Source organism: Palaemon carinicauda, chromosome 34, assembly GCF_036898095.1.
Source record: "Palaemon carinicauda isolate YSFRI2023 chromosome 34, ASM3689809v2, whole genome shotgun sequence".
Lineage (NCBI taxonomy): Eukaryota > Metazoa > Arthropoda > Malacostraca > Decapoda > Palaemonidae > Palaemon > Palaemon carinicauda.
The window spans coordinates 79,028,579-79,049,536 of record NC_090758.1 but is presented as its reverse complement, the minus strand read 5'-3'; the positions used below and the strand labels follow the sequence as shown (position 1 = coordinate 79,049,536).

At 39.9% G+C, this 20,958-nt stretch overlaps 1 long non-coding RNA gene across 1 annotated transcript in view; it reads right to left on the bottom strand.

Moving 5' to 3' along the window:
• The window catches only part of LOC137626683 (uncharacterized), a 32,033-nt gene extending 12,408 nt beyond the window's left edge, over positions 1-19,625 (bottom strand). Inside the window, exon 1 of the long non-coding RNA XR_011041085.1 lies at positions 19,569-19,625. This is a non-coding gene — a long non-coding RNA (uncharacterized lncRNA). The remainder of the gene's footprint in view (positions 1-19,568) is intronic.
• Between the last annotated feature and the right edge of the window lie 1,333 nt (positions 19,626-20,958).

Genomic DNA, 20,958 nt, shown 5'->3' with positions numbered 1-20,958 from the left:
CCAGTTCCTCCTGCTAGTACGCCTTCGGAAGAAATTGAAGTTTCCCAGGAAAAGACACCTCCGCCTGAAGAGACGTAAAATACTATCATTGGCTGCACAGTAGAACACATCATCAGCTTCATCATCATCATTTTTACTGTGCAGCAAATTCATCGCCATCACCATTCAAGTTTTTCTTCAACTTCTTTCGTGGTGAGTACAGTAACAATCTTTATTTTTTACTTTAATATTCTTACTGCCTGTTTTATAGTTTAGTAATGTACGTACTGTATGCATTAAGTTAAAGGGAAGGTTTTAAAAGTCTACATGTTGTAACCTATCATATTTTTTTTGTTTAAAATTTACATTTACGTACGTAAAACAATCTCTCTCTCTCTCTCTCTCTCTCTCTCTCTCTCTCTCTCTCTCTCTCTCTCTCTCTCTCGTAAATTGTTTTCCTGCTTTGCTACGTACAATACTGTATAATTTATATTTGTAAGATAACATATTTTGTAAATGCTTTTACTGTAAATACTGTATGTACTGTATCATTATTTATCACTATCATCATGCGCGTTAAATGCCTTGTTTGTTCTGAGCGTGGTTGTTTACTGAGCGTACACGCCGTCGTTTCAGGCGGCGTCATAAAGAAAAATATTTCATTTGGAAGTCCTAAGAAAAATACGTAAACTAAAACATTGGTAATAAACAAATCAACATACAGTACAGTACTGTATAATCAATATAATCGATGCAAAAACTAACCTATACATATATGTGTACTGTACACTAAAGTTTGTTTCTTCATTATGATCAGAGATGAACGTAAACAAAACATTGGTTGCCATTTTTTATCGTGCTTTTTAGGTGTTTAGGAAACGCATGATATAAAATCGCCTTTAATATTTGTGCCTGTTTTAGTTTAGGGTGCTGTAGTACATGCATTAAGTGTTCTGTACATTAAAGGGTGGTTTGTTAACAGTACTACGTACAAGGGAAGGTTTTAAAAGTCCGAATATACATGTTAAATAAATAGGTAAATATGATGTCACTACTTCGCGGATTTTCACCTATCGCGCCCGCGTCTGGAACCTATCTACCGCGATAAACGAGGGTTCACTGTATCGGTATAATTAACTGGGGCGTGATAAATCACAACCAGAGGTCTCGCACCATTTAGATAACTCCTGTCAACATCCCAGAACAGCGAGGAGCCGTTCAACATCCTAACTCCAATCGCTACTACGAACGAGCCCACCCACGCTAGTGACGACACTCCTTTTCATAGCACCTGCTTTATTATCGGAATCTCCGAGATGAGAAGACCAGGTGAGAAAATCAAAATGCTTAAAAGCGGACACTTGCTTCACAACAGTGGCAGGGAAAGCAAGCAAAATGGTGTTGGATTTCTCATAAACAAAAACTTACACAGCAACATTGAGAAGTTCACAGCCACATCAGACAGAGTTGCTTTAGTCCATTTCTTTTAGCTTTTCATATTTGCACCGTCTCACAACAGTGCCCTTTTAGCTCGGAAAAGTTTCCTGGTCGCTGATTGGTTGGAATTATCTTGTCCAACCAATCAGCGATCAGGAAACTTTTCCGAGCTAAAAGGGCACCGCTGCGAGTCGGTGCAAATATGACTCGCTAAAAGAAATGGACTATAGTGTCACTCTTAGAATTTCAAAGCGGTACAGACTAACTATCATACAGGTATATCTCCCACATCATTGTCATCCCAAGAGGAACTGGATAACTTTTATGATGATCAAAATACCACTCTAAATAACAACAAAGCCCATTACAACATCATAATGGGGGATTTCAATGCTAAAATTGGAAAAGGGAATGAGGATTGCATTGGCAAATTTGGTTATGGGGAGAGAAATGAAAGGGGAGCTAACTTGATAAATTTTGTTTAAGCACCCAACTTCCCATAGCAGCAGTAGGGGATTCAGCATTATGAAGCTTCATCTGTGGTGGATAACGGGGGAGGGTGGGCTGTGGCACCCTAGCAGTACCAGCTGAACTCTGTTGAGTCCCTTGTTAGGCTGGGAGGAACGTTAGAGAGTAGAGGTCCCCTTTTTTGTTTTTGTTTTATTTGTTGATGTCGGCTACCCCCCAAAATTGGGGGAAGGGCCTTGGTTTATGTATGTATAACTTCAAGATCATGAACACATTCTTTCAAAAGAGTGAAAACAAGAGATGGACATGGCGAAGCCCAAACCATGAAACACGTAATGAAAAAGACTACATACTGGTAGACAAACATAATTTAGTTAAAAATGTTGATGTCCTGAAGCAAGTCAATGTAGGCCCTGATCACAGGATGATAAGATGCAAAGTCCGAATCAACAACAAACAAGGAAGGCAAAAACTATTCTTCTTAAGACCAGAAGATATCAAAGTATCTGAAGCTCTCAAATCTACATTTTAGATAGTTAAAAAACCGCTACGAGATTCTTGAAAATTTAGAAGACCAAAACAGTAATGAAACTGATCTTGAAAACTTGAATAACAACATTATTATCCCCCTGAAAGAAGTAGCAAAGAAGTTCCAGGACACAAAACCCTCTGACAACAGCAAATTCTCCGAAGACACAAAGAACCTCATGAAAAAACGGAGAAATCTCAAGCCCCCATTAACAGTGCGGGAGAAAATTGAAGCAGCAGAACTAAACAAAACTATACAGAAAAAGCAACGAGAAGACCTTCGCAATAGAACGACAAAAATAATTGAAGATGTCATCAAACAAGGCAGAGGGTTTAAAACAGCAAAAAGAAAACTCGGCCAAGGGAAGCTGCAATTCACTGGGGTGCTAGAAGAAGACGGATCCCTTACAACCAACCATGATGGAATAGCTAAGCGAGCTAGAGAGTACTGCTAAAAGCTTTACTCCTCAGAAAGACCTTGTTACCATCTTCGTGAAAGAGCAAATCAACACCTATCTCATCACTTTCCCGAGATCACAGCAGGCGAGGTGCGACTAGCTGTCAAGCAAATGAAGAAGGGGAAAGCACCGGGACCAGATAACATCACGTTAGACCTAATAGCAGATGCTGATGAGCCAATCCAGGTCAGACTGGCGCGACTATTCAATGAATGTCTGAAGAGGAGCAAAATGCCAGAAGAGTGGAATAAAGCTATCCTCATTCTACTCTACAAAAAAGGCAACCCCAGGGACATGAACAACCAACGGCCAATCAGCCACCTTAATGTTATTTATAAAATTTTCACCAACCGAATTGTAGGAAAGCTTGATGAAAATCAGCCAAGGGATCAAGCGGGCTTTAGAAGAGGCTACTCCACAATTGACCATCTACAAACAGTATACCAAATCATTGAGAAAACAAATGAATATAAAATACCACTAGTAGTAGCACTTGTAGATTACACCAAAGGATTTGACTCGGTTGAAACTGAGGTGGTCATGTCAGCGCTGGAAGAACAGGGAGTTGACTCGGTTTACATTAATGTACTCTGTCACATCTATGACCATGCAACATCATTTATTCGCCTCCACAAGGACTCTGAAACATTCCAACTCAAGAGAGGAGTCAGACAAGGTGACACTAGCTCACCCGAACTGTTTACTGCCTGCCTGGAGAGAGCTTTCCGACAACTCAACTGGCAAGAAAAAGGAGTAAAAATAGATGGAGAATATCCAAGTCACCTAAGATTTGCTGATGACATCATTATCATTGCTCACACCAAAGAAGAGCTTCAACATATGCTCACCGAGCTAAATGAAGCAAGCAAATCAATTGGCCTCCACATGAACTTCCAAAAGACCAAAGTCATGAGCAATAAATATACTGAAAATTCAGATGACATACTTGAAACTGAAAACCAACAAATTGAGGAAGTGGACCACTACATCTACCTAGGACAACAAATCTTTTTACATGACGCCTGTAGAGCGAAATAAAAATAACAACCCTCAGTTGGCAAGCGTTTGGAAGAGCCAGTACAGTGTTAAGAAATAAGAAGATTCCTATCATCTTAAAAAGTTAAGTCTATGATCAGTGTATCCTCACCACTGTCACCTATGGGGCCGAAACTTGGAATCTAACAAAAAAGCTTTCCCTTAAATTACGAACAATGCAGAGGGCACATGAGAGAATTATGCTAAATCTAACATGGAAGGATAGAAAACCAGCTAAATGGATACGTCAAAAAACTAAAGTAATGGATATCCTTGAAACCATTAGCAAGCTCAAATGGAACTGGGCAGGGCACATTGCCAGGATGACAGACAACCGATGGACATCCCGAACAACCTTCTGGACACCCCGAGGATACACAAGAAACCGAGGATGACGAAAAACCAGCTGGCGAGATGACTTAAATCAACACAAGCAACAGTGGCACAGAATAGCTTGGGATAGAAGTCTGTGGAGGAACCTGGGGAAGGCCTACATCCAACAAAGGACTTTTGAAGGCTGAAATAATAATGATGATGATGATATTGTAATAATATATCTAGGCAGTATACAACTTTCATTTACCTATGTAAATCAGGTAGTACCGAGTACAGTATGATTTTACTACCCCAAACAGAATACTGTACTGTACCCCTATCAATTTATGCATTGCTTTTGAAGTCGAATTTCACTGTACCCAATCAGTGGGAAAGGACATGGAACAAGTATTATAAATTCACCACTATCAAAGTATCTTTTTTTTCCCAAATTACATTCAAACAATGATTTCATGAGGCTGTCAGGTATACCTGAAGTAGTAAGGTCTCCACTTCAGATGTCGGCATCAGTACCTGAAGTGTACCTGAAGTGATTAGGTTTGTCTACCTCAGATAAATTAGCAGATTGCTCAGTCTAGGTTGCAGGTTGGTAACAACCAATGCATAAATGAAACATCACAGATTTTTACAGCAATTCGCATTTGTTTCAACATAAGATACAAACCTTTGTTCTTTACGAAGGAGAAAAAAAAGGGATTTTGACGAAGGAAAAAACTATTTCTGGGAAGAGACCTGTGACGCCCGGTGAAAAGGGTCCTTCTTTACACTTTTCTGATATAAATCTTCCAAATATACCACAGAAAAGATAAAAGCATGGAATGCAGAGGTTACTACCCTCGCGCGAGCACCTTATGGGTGTCGTGTATACAGCAGGGGCGTGTGAAAACCACTATTCACAGGCTGTCTTCCATTTAGATAATTCCTTCATCAAAGGGAAGGGCTTTACGAAGGAGAAAAATATCACCAGTTCGTGTTGAATCTAAGAGACACCGTGCAAATCGAATACTCTTTTTGCTGATACTAAGGCTAACAAAAAGACAGGCTTGCAAGTCAGATCTCTGTCTGATGACCTTCTCAAAGGCTCATAAGGAGTACACATAAGAACCTCGAGGTCAAGGGTTACATACCCCCTCCACAGGCCTGAGGTTTAAGAGTGGGCACGACTCCTCGAAGCTCCTCACGAGCATAGACAGCTCCCACGAGGAGGAGAGGCCTATACCTTTCAGTTGATAGATCATACCCAAGGCTGAGAGGTAGGCTTTGACAGCCTCGACTTATAGGTGCTTCTCTCAGCAAAGGAAGAAGGGGAATTCCGCAATCTGCGCTGGAGCTGCTCCAACCAGAGAAGTATCGCTTCTATGACACCCATCGCAGAAGATGGCTCACTTTCCCTGCTGCAAGGGACCATTGCCGGTACCCAGATATCTCCAGTGCAGTGCCTCCAACTGTGAAGTACCTCTGAAGGTGTGGCTGACATATTAGTGAGACCATTAGGATAGTTCTCTCGGGACCTTGACTAGAAGTACTAACAGATCAGGATACCACTTTGCATGGGGCCATCTTGGAACCACCAGGGTTATCGTGAGTCCTGGTGTATTCAACACTTAGTTGATTAACAAGCAGATCAGGCTCAAAGGAGGAAAAGCGTACGTGTCCGAGTGATCCGTTGGGTGTTGGAAGGCATCTTCGAACAGAGCTCAGGGGTCTGGTAGCCGAGTGGCAAACGGGTCGATCCCACGCCAACTCCACAGGGAAAGAAGCCTTTTCACTAAGCAATGATGTAGGGACCACTCTGACCCTGCAACCTGCCCTGGTGACAGTGTGTTTGTGTTGCTACATTCCTCCTGTCAGGAATTTACCTGGCAGACAACTCTGTGGCATGGATTCTTACCCAGATGTGCATTTGTCAGCTTGCAGCCCATAGTGGCTTATAACATTGAGCAAGTGGGCACCTATTGCTTGATGACGTGAGCCACTAGGGTGGTGGTGTCGCTCATCAGCAACAGAGAGTTCCTCCTTAAACGTTCTTGGAATGCTTGTAGTGCTAGAGGGCTGCTTGCATTTCAAGGACGATGATGTGTAGATGCATTTCTTCTTGTAACCAAACACGCGAGACAACCACATCATTAAGGTATGTGCCCCCCCCCCCAACGGTCCTAAAAGGGTAGTATGTAACAGTCTCGAAGGATACTCGCTACCCCTAGTTCAGCACAATGTCTCTGCCAAGTTGACCAAAAGGCATGACAGGCATCCCGCTACTCTCAGCAACAGGAGAAGGGTAACTCCGGCATCAGCATCTCCCTCTTCCCACCACTGCTCTTCTTGAAGGAACCAGGATGGGGAGCTCGAAAAGGCTAAGACTGCACAGGCTCCCTTTGTGAAAAAGTTGCAGGCAGTCCAAACCTGGATCTAGGAACATGTACGGGGCCTTTCCTAGCACAGATCCTGTAGGCTAACCACGGATCCCTTCGAAGGGCCAGGGCCCTTGGACACAATTCTCAACTCCTACACCAATACCTGAACATGACTCCTTGGAAGGTGAGCCATTGCACCTGCACCGAAGTTTTGAAGTGACAAAACTTTCTCTGGACCTACTGGTTTTGAGAAATAAGGAAACCAAGGCACCCATTCTCTTCAAAACCCAGTTGACCCACTGATTTGTTGACTGGTGCGCAAGGAAGGTCACTGCATTTCCAACCAACAACACAAATCTTGTAGTTCGAAACCCGGGGTTGATAGCCCCGTTAACTTTACGAACTACGTCACTGTTATTGATCACTGGTCAAGCCAGGAAACAGCTTGGAGGTGGCCATTGCAGACAATTCCAAGGCTGCAGACTCGCAGGCTGAGGACGTACTTTCCACCTTGAGTTTCTCTAAGGAGTGTTAGTGCAAACACCAACATATCAACCTACAGAGATGATGCAACATGCTCTGGTGAATAGGAACTTTTCTGCCTCGAGAGAGAGAGGCGGCAAGATCCTATTTGACAGGCTGGACTTGGGAGAATTCTCACATCCACAGATCTAATTGCCAGTTAGATCTAAAGCCAAATCAACCAAACCTGACCAAGGTAGCTCCAAGAACGGCCTCATGTACTGAAGGTACTGTGCCAAAGTGCCGTTCGATGACAGGTTTTCACTGAAGCCAGCGAGCACTTACCGGCCGATGGCGGTACACTGAAGGTACTGTACCAAAGTGCCGTTCGATGACAGGTTTTCACTGAAGTCAGCGAGCAAGTACCGGCCGATGGTGGTACACTAAACAGTCACTTTGATTGCATCTGGGACTTTCGGGGGAGGTGATGGCAGGAAATTAAGAGGACAGGTTTCTATAATTAGGAAAAATATGAGTGATTTGTGATATGTCCCTACAGGAATGTACTTACATTTCTTCATTCTTTATTTAGAAGAATTATCCTTAGGCACAAGGAAGCTTTTTACAAACTGGCTGGCTAAAATCCTGGGATTGCTGATCTCAGACCTGATAAGGTGCAGAGAATAGCATCCTAAACACCTTGCACACCAGGGTTGAAAGTACTGTCAGGTTTGTGGCCCAGGCAACCAAGGCTGTTGCAGAAGAAAACCTTTTCTTAAGACTACTGTATTTAACCCTGGATAGGTACGGTGGGTCGTTTGCGACCCCGAGCGTCAAAAAAAAACAGGTTTTTCTCACGTGACTCACCCCTGTGACTGAATTTGTGGGTGATCGACCTGCAGGAGGTGTCTCCCCTACACGCTCTAGTAGTGTCCAGATGTGCATTGCTGTAGCTGTACTCCTTCCCCGATTTCTGAGACGCGTCGGGGTCGTTCGCGTCCGAGTTTACCCTTCTGAGGTAGTTTGCATAATTATCAAAGTTATTACGTATTATGAAATTGTCGTAGAATGGTGCAACTTGTATAGGTTATCAGTTGTGGAAAGTCTTGGTGGATTGTTTGGCTACCATGTGCATGTTTTTTTTTTTAGTTAAAATGTCGTTCATCACCACGAGGACCATTTTACCGCGAGTGCCCCTTTTTCATTTTTTTTCATTTTTTTGCCAAGTCATTTTTCCGTAAGATATTGCGAAATAGTGTCGTAAAACTTTTGCTTGTTTAGTGTTGGAAAGTGTGTCTAGATGATCTGGCTACCCATGCATGACTTTGTTTTTGTCAGATACGACGTAGTTATTGGTATATTGGGTATTTAACTGCGGTTACCAATTTCTGTTTTTTTTTCAATATTTGTAAAAATTACTACGTAGTAAGGAATTGCCGTATATTATTCATTTTTTTTTTCATGTTTATGTGTTAGAAAGTGTGCCTTGATGGTTGGGCTAACACGTGCATGTCTTTTTTTTTATCTGAGATGTCGTATATTAGAATGTCGGGCATTTTACCGCGAGTGTCCCTTTTTAATTTTTTTTAATTTTTTTGCCAAGTCATTTTTCCGTAAGATATTGCGAAATAGTGTCGTAAAACTTTTGCTTTTTTAATGTTGGAAAGTGTGTCTAGATGATCTGGCTACCCATGCGTGATTTTGTTTTTGTCAGATACGACGTAGTTATTGGTATATTGGGTATTTAACTGCGGTTGCCAATTTCTGTTTTTTTTTCAATATTTGTAAAAATTTACTACGTAGTAAGGAATTGCCGTATATTATTGATTTTTTTTTCATGTTTATGTGTTAGAAAGTGTGCCTTGATGGTTGGGCTAACACGTGCATGTCTTTTTTTTTTATCTGAGATGCCGTATATTAGAATGTTGGGCATTTTTCCGCGAGTGCCCCTTTTTATTTGTTTTGCATTTTTTTGCTTAGTCATGTTACCGTAAGGAATTGGCAAGTAGTGTCGCAAAACTTATATTTTTATAGTGTTGGAAAGTGTTTCTAGATGATCTGGCTACCCATGCCTATTTTTTTTTTAGCCAGATATGGCGTATATATAAGTATGTGTTCGATTTTCCTGTGATTGCCATTTTTTCGTTTTTTCCCATTTCTTTCAAAATTACTACGTACTAAGGAACTATCACAGAGTAATATTTCATTTATATGTTTATTTGTCGGAAAATATGCACGTGGCTGAAATTTTTTTTTTCTGAAATGCCGTATATTAGAATGGCCATTTTTCCACGAGTGCCCCTTTTTATTTGTTTTGCATTTTTTTGCTTAGTCATGTTACCGTAAGGAATTGGCAAGTAGTGTCGCAAAACTTATATTTTTATAGTGTTGGAAAGTGTTTCTAGATGATCTGGCTACCCATGCCTATCTTTTTTTTAGCCAGATATGGCGTATATATAGGTATGTGTTCGATTTTCCGGTGATTGCCATTTTTTCGTTTTTTCCCAATTCTTTCAAAATTACTACGTACTAAGGAACTATCACAGAGTAATGATTCCTCTAGATGTTTATTTGTCGGAAAATTTTGTTTACTTTTTTTTTGATTGAATATCATCAAATTTTTTTAGCTAAAATATTGTTTTACATTTTTTTTTTTCGATTTTATTTCCCTTCAAAATAAAATTTTTGGGTCAGAATTTTAATTTTATAGTCGTAAAATAATCGACAATTATCCAGCAACCCACCATACAGTTTTTATGCATATCCAATAATAATTAGATTAGTAAATAACACCTTGAAATTGACATACCCTTCCTACATTTCAAGTGGCAGATTAGGGAGTCTGAGTCAGTGTGGTTGGCGGCCATTTTGTGGACATATCCGAAGCGTAAGCTGCCCTATCTATATATATTCTTGTTCCCTATAGAATTTGTGATATTTTGGTATATTTTTACCTGCATAAATATCATATTATATATTAAATATATGTATTTTTTTACGAAATTTCCAAGTACTCAAAAAATTACCTTTAGATATGGCCCCTGATATAAATGTAATTTACAAAATAATGAAGATTTTTTTACATATTTCTATTTTAGGATAACATATGTTTATTCCCTAAAAAAATTAGCCACTTCCTATTTCATTTGGGTACCCAAAAAAATTCATGAAATTTGGACAATTTTTTTTGGCCAAAAAAAGTTACCCTTTTTTTCTCATTTCAGATCTCCACCTCCATGGGTCTGACTTCATCCAAAATACATCAAGATGTGTCCTAAACATTCAAGAATCAATTCCTAAAAGGATTTGTGTATATATGTATAAACTTTTTTTTTATGAATTTTTATGTCAGGTCTTTTTTTTTTTCTACTTAATTTTTTAAAATATTTATAATAAATAGTTTTTCTGCAGATGAGTAGTATTTATCTTTACAGTTGTTTTAAGCATTCATTGAAGTTTTTTTTGGCAAAAGAAAAAAGGAGGTTACTGCAAAAACTGATTTTTCAAGAATTTTTTTTGGCGTCGGGGTCGTTCGCGTCCGAGTATACCCTTAAAGGGGTGTCCGAGGACCGTACCTATCCAGGGTTAATATCAATAGAAAAGCTGCTAGCTAAAGATGAGGCTTACCTATATCTATGATCATCAACCCACACAGGCTTCTAAAAACTACAACCCCAAGAGAGCTGTGATACTGTCCCTTGCCTCTGTCATTCATGACTGACCTATAAACCAGTGGTTATGAACTGGTTCTGTAACCTGAGTATGCCAGGTTAAGATACGGTAAAAGAAGAAAATTGGAATCCAGGATCTACAGATTTTGTTTCTGCTACAAGGTCAGGAACAAAAGATAAAAAAAAGACTTTTACAGTGTTAAGAATGAAGAAATGAATACAAGAGTTCACGTAATTTACCTAGTTGCTTTGAAGCCAGGACAAGCAGAAACATAACTCCCACAACGGGGGGAAATATCCACTCCTCTCTGCCACAGTTCCTGCCTCAAGGTCAAACGATTCCCTTTAACAGGCGAGACTTAGAAGTCTCTCTTCTTTAGTAGGCAACCTAAAATATCTGCCACTAGTGGAACAGAGGCCCCAAGAGGAGTATTCCTTCAACCATCAACCACAGCACATGGGACTTAGCTTGATACACATCAGTGGAAGATTCTCAGTGGCATCACGACATGTCTCATGTCTCGTCTCGGACATAAAGCCGTTCTATCGGAAGGGGAGTTGAGGTTGTCCCATGAAAGTTGGAACGCATTCACGAGTACTGCTGGTAGATCTGGCAATGATGAGCAGTAACTAGGCAGTTTCTACTGAAGCCTCCTGGCTAGTAAAGTGGTAAAGTGTTTGCCTCGGATTCGCGTGGCAAGAGATCGATCCCCGCCCAGGGCCGTGAGTTTAAGCTGTTTACTGGGGAGGCTACTGCTGTGGTAGGGCACCACAGTGGGGGGTTGGGCTTGCCCGGCTGACGTTCAGGTGAGCATCTATTCTGATGGAACTGGAACTGAAACCAGACACCTTTAAATAAGTCTACTGTTGTTGCTAGGGAATGTCCTATAGGTACCAGGGTTTGGGGAGAGTCTGCAACCAGTGTCTTTTACGGACCATTGAAACGATCGTAGACGGAGCAGACCTTGAGGAATAAGTTTCTCTGGTGATGTCAACTGACCAAGAAGTTGTTACCATTGTTGCACTGGTAACTTTGACTGATGAAGGAAAGGATGAGCTACCTTCTTGGATCATGTTACCCTGTTCGTGGATGAATGAACCATTCTTGTTACAGTATTTATGTCCATGCCCAGGTATACGATTCTTTACTTTGGAGACAGCTTGGACTTTACTAGTTTTGTCACAATCTTCAGATCACAACAAAACAAGAGAAGCCTTTCCCGATGAGGATATGTTGGCACTCCACGAGTCTGCCGGTATCAACCAGTGTTCTAAATACAGTGGAAAAATCAAGACAAACTCTGTTATGCGCGCATGCTGACACCATCGTAAACACTAGTGTGAATACCTGGGGGCCACGGAAAGGCCAAAGCAAAGAACTTTGAACTGAGACCTTGCGCTCTCAGATAATACGCAGATACTTCCTTGAAGAAAGATTTATGGGAATTTGTATTTATGCATCCCTGAGAATGAGTGACATAATAAATTTGTTCTCCTTAACATGCTGGGAATTTACGCTCTGAGTCGAGTCTGGTGGATGAACTTGATCAGGGCTGAGGTCTATTAACCCTTTTGCCCCCAAAGGACGTACCGGTACGTTCTTGCAAAACACTGTTTACATTTTTTTGCATGTATTTGATAACTCTATGAGAAACTTCAGGCATTTTCCAAAAGAATGAGACCAACCTGACCTCTCTATGGCAAAAACTAAGGCTGGTAGAGCAATTTAAAAAAAATATATTGCAAAATGTGCTCAAAATTTAACTTTATGGTGGGGGTAAAAGGGTTAAGGGTCTCCAACCTGAGGCTTTCTCAACCAGAAACAGACAGTTGAAGTCCACAAGGCCAACCTGGATTTTTCTTCTATATCAGTGCTCTATAAATTTAACCTGCAGTCCACTACTGCAGTCACCAGATGGCTTGCACTCCTTACAGAGATCAGCTGCTGCAAACAGGAGTGTTGTCTTTCCCCTTATGCTTGTACTACTTCCTGCATTCCTTAGACAAAGTCAGCACCTCTGAATGCAGAGGGAGGTTTTTCTTCGTTCCTTGGTGACGGAAGAACCACGTCCTCGGAGCTGGATTGAGAGGGGAGGGGGAGATCTGGTGAGCAGCCACCTTATCTCTCAGTCAGGCATCCCCTCACTGGTGGTGACTGAATGGGGGAAATTGCAAGCCCTAACGTGAGCAAGGGCCTTGCCTACATCTGCTTCTATGATTGTGATTCTGAGCCCTTCGTTAATGAAAAGGCCGACCTAAATCTGTAGGGTTCCGCTATGTTGACAGCGCAACTCTTTAGTTGCTCTTATTCAACTGGTCTAGAAGCTGAACCTAAAACGTAATCGTTGTTCGAAGAGCAGGTTTGTGGATTCCTAAACGACACCGCTTTGGGAAGCAAATCTCGGTTCAACTTCCTCCAATACTCAGCCGTAAGTCAAACCTGCTTGAAAGGAAACAGGGACGGTCATGTGAGCGACGAATTACATATGTTCAGCACCTCTTTTAGGTCTATTTACCTTGCAAACTTGGAGGCCACCACATCATGATTCGTCAGGATCCAGTTAGCCCACTAGTTGGCTGTATAGTGGAGCAAAAACTTCACTTATTTTGCTCCTGACAGAGCCAGGGCCTTGAACTGTCTATATTTTTGTGTCCGGGAAGTCTTCACTTGTGGCTAAAATATCCCATTGTCCCTGACCACTGGTTTAACAATGATGCAGCTTGAGGGGTCAACATTACTGCTGCCTCCAAAGCACTAAATTTAATACGGCTACAAGCCTTTCAGCCGGCATAGATGGTGTCAGCGTGGTGACTGCTTAGTCCAGAAGCAGGAGATACGGATGAGTGTCCTGAATTACCAATAACATTTTTGGCTCAAAAAGGCTGGTGGCATTAACATTCTGTTGATGGCCACTCCAACAACGGTTAACAAACAGCATGCAACGATGTCTGTTCCCAAGGGAAGGACTTTTGGTTTGGAACTTTTCCCTTCGTCTCCTGAAAGCTATGGGGTACTTGTGCATGAAAGAAAGAAAAGTGTGAGGGCCTTAGTCTTCTGGTAGTGTGCATGCTCATTTTTGTGAGAGATGAGGACAGGTAGCCAGAGAAGGAATGTTCTCGGTAAGAACTCAATGACTTCGTGAAATTCCAAGGCAAACTAGAAATCATCTAGTTTCTTGCTTTACTAGAGGGCAAATGTGAGCTCTTATCAGATGGGAGCAGCTTTCAAAAGGGTGAATGCTAACAGGAGAGGGTTCCCGATCTAGAGATTGCGAGCTTCAGCAGGGCGCACTCAAGTGCGAAGAGGAGTGACAAAGATCTGATGAGTGCGTGTTGCTTGGGCAAGCACTTGCAATCAAAACTCACATGTCCACCGGTGGTTGAGATAGTGCTAGGCAAACATACAGAAACGCACAAGCATGAGACTGCTTCAAGTCAGGTGAATGAGTGCAAATAAAAAGAAGCACCCCATGCTATACGACCAGAATAATAAAAGAGCACAAGAGGAGGTGCTTTCATAGGTGTACGCACTAGCAAGCAGGCGAAGTGGTGCAGGATCGCGAGCAGGCGAAGTGGTGCAGGATTGCGAGCAGGCGAAGTGGTGCAGGATCGCGAGCAGGCGAGATAGTGCCCCACAGCAACGCACAATCATGATCGTGAACACCTAGTAGTGCTCTTATGGGTGTGCGAAGAGCTAAGGTGAAAGCAAAGCTGCACTTAATCCTGTTGTCTCATTGTTTATCCTTGAAGGCTTGAGCAAGCGCTTCCTCTCCCAAGGGGAGAGAAACGGTAGGAGTGACTTATACTGCACTGTATGTAACTCCCATCGATTAGCCATAAAGATCTAATGGTCCCATAGGGGGAAACGGATGGGCAGTAGCACATTTTCTTTCGACCGGCAGTGTTTACCGATTCAGCCGACTAAATGCCTAAACCGGCCGAACTTATAAGGGGATATGACACTCATACAGTAGTTTCCCTCCATTCACTAAGTCATGATGATTCACTGTAATTTTGCGGTAACTATATCGAATGGTAATTATATCTCATACATTTTCACGGCATAACAATTTACTGTATCGTTAAGTTTCTTTCACCGCAAGCTAAATAAAGCACACAAAGCCAACAAATAATTGAATAAAATATAAATCACGTTTGTTGAGGGGGATCTGGTTATCCAAGTACTGTACTAGAAATTGTTCATAGAATCTTTTGCTTTTCGTTAGCGGCTTGTTTTCGTAGTATCAAATTTAAAATAACTCAAACTGAACCCTTCAAGATGACTCTGCAGTATGTCGTAAGCATAAGAAATAAGAAAAAGCGCAATGACAATAGTCATTATCTCTTTGTGAAAAAGTGAGCTATAGTCCATTTCTTTTAGCGAGTCATATTTGCACCGACTCGCAGCGGTGCCATTTTAGCTCGGAAAAGTTTCCTGATCGCTGAATGCTTGGACAAGATAATTCTAACCAATCAGCGACCAGGAAACTTTTCCGAGCTAAAAGGGCACCGTTGCGAGTCGGTGCAAATATGACTCGCTAAAAGAAATGGACTATAGAACCCAAAAAACTTTACAAAAAGTGCCATACAAAGATTGCATCACAAAACGATTGGGAGGAACATAATCAAGCAGGCAATAATTCTCGAGTTCAGCTAATGTGATTAACTAAAAAAAAAGCAATCAAAATTCAAGAAATAACTGCATCGCAACCCAAGCAAACGGAGCATCGGAAGCAGTTGCGGGTCAGCTATCAACACATCAGCCCCGGGTAGTTGACAAAAAAACATTAAATGCTTGAAATGTAGCAGAACAAGTTCTTGCAAATCCAGTCTGTTCATTCCAAGTAAGAATTCCTCTTAACCCTTTTACCCCCACGGACGTACTGGTACGTTTCACAAAACACATCCCTTTACCCCCATGGACGTACCTGTACGTCCTTGCAAAAAACTGCTATTTACAATTTTTCTTTTTAATATTTCTTATATTTTTTGAGAAATTTCAGGCATTTTCCAAGAGAATGAGACCAACCTGACTTCTCTATGACGAAAATTTAGGCTGTTAAAGCAATTTGAAAAATATATACTGCAAAATGTGATTGAATAAAAAATAACCCCTGGGGGTTAAGGGTTGGAAAGTTCCAATATAAGATAACACATTCAAATAAGCCATTTTTTCCTGTTCGACACTGATGACTGATCAGACAGGATTATATTAATTTCGATTCGGAGAAATCTTTACGTATTGTCCAGTGCGGCCAACTGGTATGCAGACGTAACTTCCAAAACAGTATGTTCTTTATTTAATCAACTATACACAATACATGGCATCACGAATGATGTTTTACCTCTTGTTTACGTTTCAATGGACGACAAAAACTCGAGATACAATAACCCTTCGTCACAACTAAAAGCTTTAGGGACACCATTACCGCAAAGTACTGGAGGAATTGCTCATAACTTGATATTTTGATTATAAAGACTTTTTTTTTAAAAATATGGTTATTGGTTACTTCATATAATTTTGCTTTAGAATCATTCTATTAATAAATGAAGTTTTGTATTTTATGTATTAGTAGATATATAAAAAATAATTAACCGAATTGTCTTTTTTTCTTTTTAAAATAAAAAATTTCATGCTTAGACAATCACAAAATCATAAAAATTATGCAAATATAATTAAACTATGAAAAATCAAGAGATGAAATTAATAATTTGATATACGGTATTGCGATGAAATTAAAACGCAGTGAAAATGAACGAGATGTAATTACCAAGCTATAAAATTACAGACTAAATAATTGTGTTAGTTGTGCCCTGGCGTCCTTCTGAATCGGCTATCCAGTCTCTTTTTGGGAAGGAGAGCATGCAAGACTAATTAGAATTATAATTAGCCTTACAAATTAAAATATATTTTTCTAGTGCCTTAACCCTTTTACCCCCAAAGGACATACTGGTACGTATCACAAAACCCATCCCTTTACCCCCATGGACGTACCGGTACGTCCTTGCAAAAAAAATGCTATAAAAATTTTTGTTTCATATTTTTGATAATTTTTTGAAAAAATTCAGGCATTTTCCAAGAGAATGAGACCAACCTGACCTCTCTATGACAAAAATTAAGGCTGTTAGAGCAATTTAAATAAAATATACTGCAAAATGTGCTGGGAAGAAAATAACCCCCTGGGGGTTAAGGGTTGGAAATTTCCAAAGAGCCTGGGGGTAAAAGGGTTAATTTCTGAGATAATCGAGGTGCTTCAAATAAGCAGGCATATTACAGTATCACTACTAGCTTTGCTATCCTTGACTGTGTGCACCTAATTCCATAAGGAGATATCTTTCCTTGGGGAAAAAGCACTAAAGGAGGAGCATGTGGATGTGGATCCAGGGAATTTTAAGACTGTCACTGTGTGCACTAGTGTAGGAAGGTGCTGCTGTTGTGCACGCTACAGGCTCACTAATGCTAAGCGTGCTTGTGTGGAAGGCGAGCTGCGCTTGAATAAGGGCAGACGTCGCAGGGTTTCATCAGTAAGCGATGATTCAGAGTACAAACCTCATGCATGCTCGGAGACATTTTGCTCGCAAGTGCGCTCATCATACATAAATGACTATATTCTCTCTTTTGAAAAAGAAAACTTGTTCCTCCCGATACCATCTTCTTTGTGGAAATCATAGGGGGTAGGGCGATCTATTAAGTCTGACAAGAGAGTGGAATATTAGCCAGCCACTCGAGTTAAGGCCCAATGACATCGTCATAAGACGAAGACTTTCTCTGGAGGGAGTACCCTGTAACCCCAGGGAATTCCATAGGCTTAACAAAGAGTTGTCAACTAGAACATGATCAAAAACTTTAGAGACTTCTCTCTGGGGAGGGGCTCACCCGTTTTACTAAGGGAAACGGGTGAATCTCCTGGAACAAACCAAGACTTGTCCAAGAATTAAAAAAAAGTTTAAAAGCCAAGTTTGAAGAGAAGTCAATATCAGATCTGGGATATTCGACGGCTGGAAACATGCGACTGTTCAGTTTATCGGCAAAGGAACAGGCCGCGACTGGCCAATAATTACTGGCTACAGACATCACCTTATATGTTTTAAATGCAGAGTTCCAAATGTGCCTGAATCAACCTACTAATTAACCCTTTTACCCCCCGGGTATTTGGAAATTTCCAACCCTTAACCCCCAGGGTTATTTTTTTCAATCAAATTTTGCTGTATATATTTTCAAAATTGCTCTAACAGCCTTAATTTTTGTCATAGAGAGGTCAAGTTGGTCTCATTCTCTTGGAAAATGCCTGGTTTCTCAAAAAAATTATCAAAAATATGCAAAAAAAAAAATTTTAAATAGCATTTTTTTGCAAGGACGTACCGGTACGTCCATGGGGGTAAAGGGATGAGTTTTGTGAAACGTACCAGTACGTCCTTTGGGGGTAAAAGGGTTAAAAGATGAAGGCTTGTATTCTTGTAAGAAAAGAATTATCTAACCTTCCACTACACTCTTGTTACCGAAGCCCCAGGTTTGCTGCTAGCCTAAGGAGAGGCATTTACGAATCTCTTTGGCAAGTATTCCTAAATAGGCCAATGACGGTAATTTGTTTCATTCGGTGCTTAATGACTTATTTCTCTGCCAATTAGCGCTATCCATCTCAGTGTTCAGGATTTTTCCTCAAGTTAAAAACATAACCAAAATAATGACGCACTGGTTATCAGGTGCAGCAAATACATGTACCGTTTGCCAGAATATTGGCATGCGAAGCAAGCCACAGCATGGCAAAGACCATTTTGAGGGAAATATTAAATCATGGGTAATTATGGGGTAAATTTATAGAAAATCACGGGATAACTTTTCTAAGAGAAAAAATACTTTCACTACAGTAAATGATGTGCTTTCAAGGAATTTGACCTTTATTTCCCCTACATATGAGCCGTTCTGGACACACCCTCTTTCCGACGGGAAAAATTAATATTTCACAAATTCCCCCAAAAGCTGGATTAAATCTTCGGATGAGAGGGTAACATGTTTACAAGTGCCCTCAGGCTTGTGGTAGCCTATTGGAAGTGTCACTGCCTGACAATCGGCTGGACTGGGGTTCGAGTCACGATTAAACTCTATAGTCACTTTAGAGTCTGCAACCTCACCATACTTGTGAGGTATGGATGGGAGGATTAGAGGAGCCTACAGGTCTACATGTTAAGTCATCAGCAGCCATTGCCTGGCCTTCCCTGGTCCTAGCTTGGGTGGAGGGGGGATGGGCCGCTGAACATGCCTACATGGTTAGTCTCTAGGGTATAGTCCATTCCCTTCTCTCTGCCATTCATGAGTAACCTTTAGTTAGCTGTTATTCAGAACTGTGCATAAGTAAATATTTACCATTAGGCTAGCATCTTTGACGGTAAAATTATACCTACTTTAGATATTTTATTAATACACTGTTATAATTGTTCTGTCTTATTCTCAACTTTCAATTCTGCCATTATCACAGCCACAAATTCTTAAAATACCAAATAATTCAACACTATACGAATACCTTATAATTGTTACTCTGGGGTGAGTACCTTGCGTCAGTGATAAATCAATCATTATAACTAATTGTACCTAAAATACTTAATAACATCGATATTTACGTGTAATCGAGTAAAAAACTTATTGATAATAGCTAATACGGTTTATAACTCAAAGTTACCCTACCACAGAACGACATTGTCATACTGCCCTCACCTTAAGTGGTTATTAGCAATTATGAAATTTGCTAAGCTACCTATGGTTTCTAATGATCAAAATAAGCTATAGAAGGTTGCAAACTGCAACATTTCACTGAATTTACGTAACTAACACTTATACTTACGTGAATAAACGTATTAGAAGTGTATCAGCTATGTACGGGAGACAGCCATATTTGTTGTTACTTGTATGACACCTCAAATGAAAATGAGGAGCGGAGTAAAATGAACCGGTGTCCGACCGTGTAACCGTCTAACTCAAGAAAACCACTTGAAAAACTAGTTTCTTTGGTCACGTAATTTCATTTCAACTTTATATTTTTCATGTTTTAATAATTAAATTTCTGATATGAAATCATTAAAAAAGAAGATACTTTTCTTGAAATAGTTACCTGATTGCATTCCTTTTTTTTAAATCTATGCTCGGTCTTAAAAAAACCGCTTGAAAAACTAGTTCTCTTTGGTCACGTAATTTCATTTCAACTTCTTTATATTTATCATTTTTTAATTTAATTTCTGATTTTTATAAAATCCTTCATAAAAAGGATACTTTTCTCTAAAAATTTACCTGATTATATTCCTTTTTATACACCTATGCTCGGATTTGTTTTGGTAATCAGCTGATTGTCAAGATTGAAGGTTCTTTAATTGCTAATATAAAATGGCCCCTTTCGTTCTATTAAAATATTGAGCAAATTTTGGAGTTGTGATGAATTAAACGTCTTTTCCCTCTGAAATTTTATCAGTATAATAGCACCCAAATACTATATCAACTAATGTTAAGCACATGGTTTAACTACTGCTTTTTAAAGTATTTACTAAAGTGCTATTTTTCCCTGTTGGAACCATTGGAGTTAATAGCATCCTGCTTTTCCAACTATGGTTGAAGCTTAGAAAGTAATAATAATAATAATAATAATAATAATAATAATAATAATAATAATAATAATAATAATAATAATAATAATAATAATACAGTAGAAGATTAAAAAATAAATATTTTAAATGGGGAATGCTGGAGAAAAAGCAATAGTAAAATATACAAAAAACTAAGACATTAAAATTGAAGAAGTAAGGAATTACAGAAAGACAAAACTAAAGAAAAAAATAAAAGTTAGACTAAGAAGTTCTTATAAAGTATCCAATTACATCCATTGTAAAACATAAAAAAATTTTAATAAAATATTCCTTTTAAAATGATATAGATATTAACTGTTTTTTCTCACTCAAAAGTGTATTATTTCATTTTTTAAGCTCGCCACATGTATTTTACAATAATATCTACCAATATGGATGTCTCCTATGCACATTAGAGTACATTCAGTATAGAAACTGTTTTAAGAATACAATATTCTTTATTCATATAGAGATCTCATGCCTGAAAATATCTTATTCATTATTCCTCGGGGCTCCTTGGTGACCGCTGAGGTAGCAGCAGTAGGGGACCTAGCATATGAAGCTTTATATGTGATGGATATAGGGGGAGGGTGGGCTGTGACACCCTACCAGTACAAA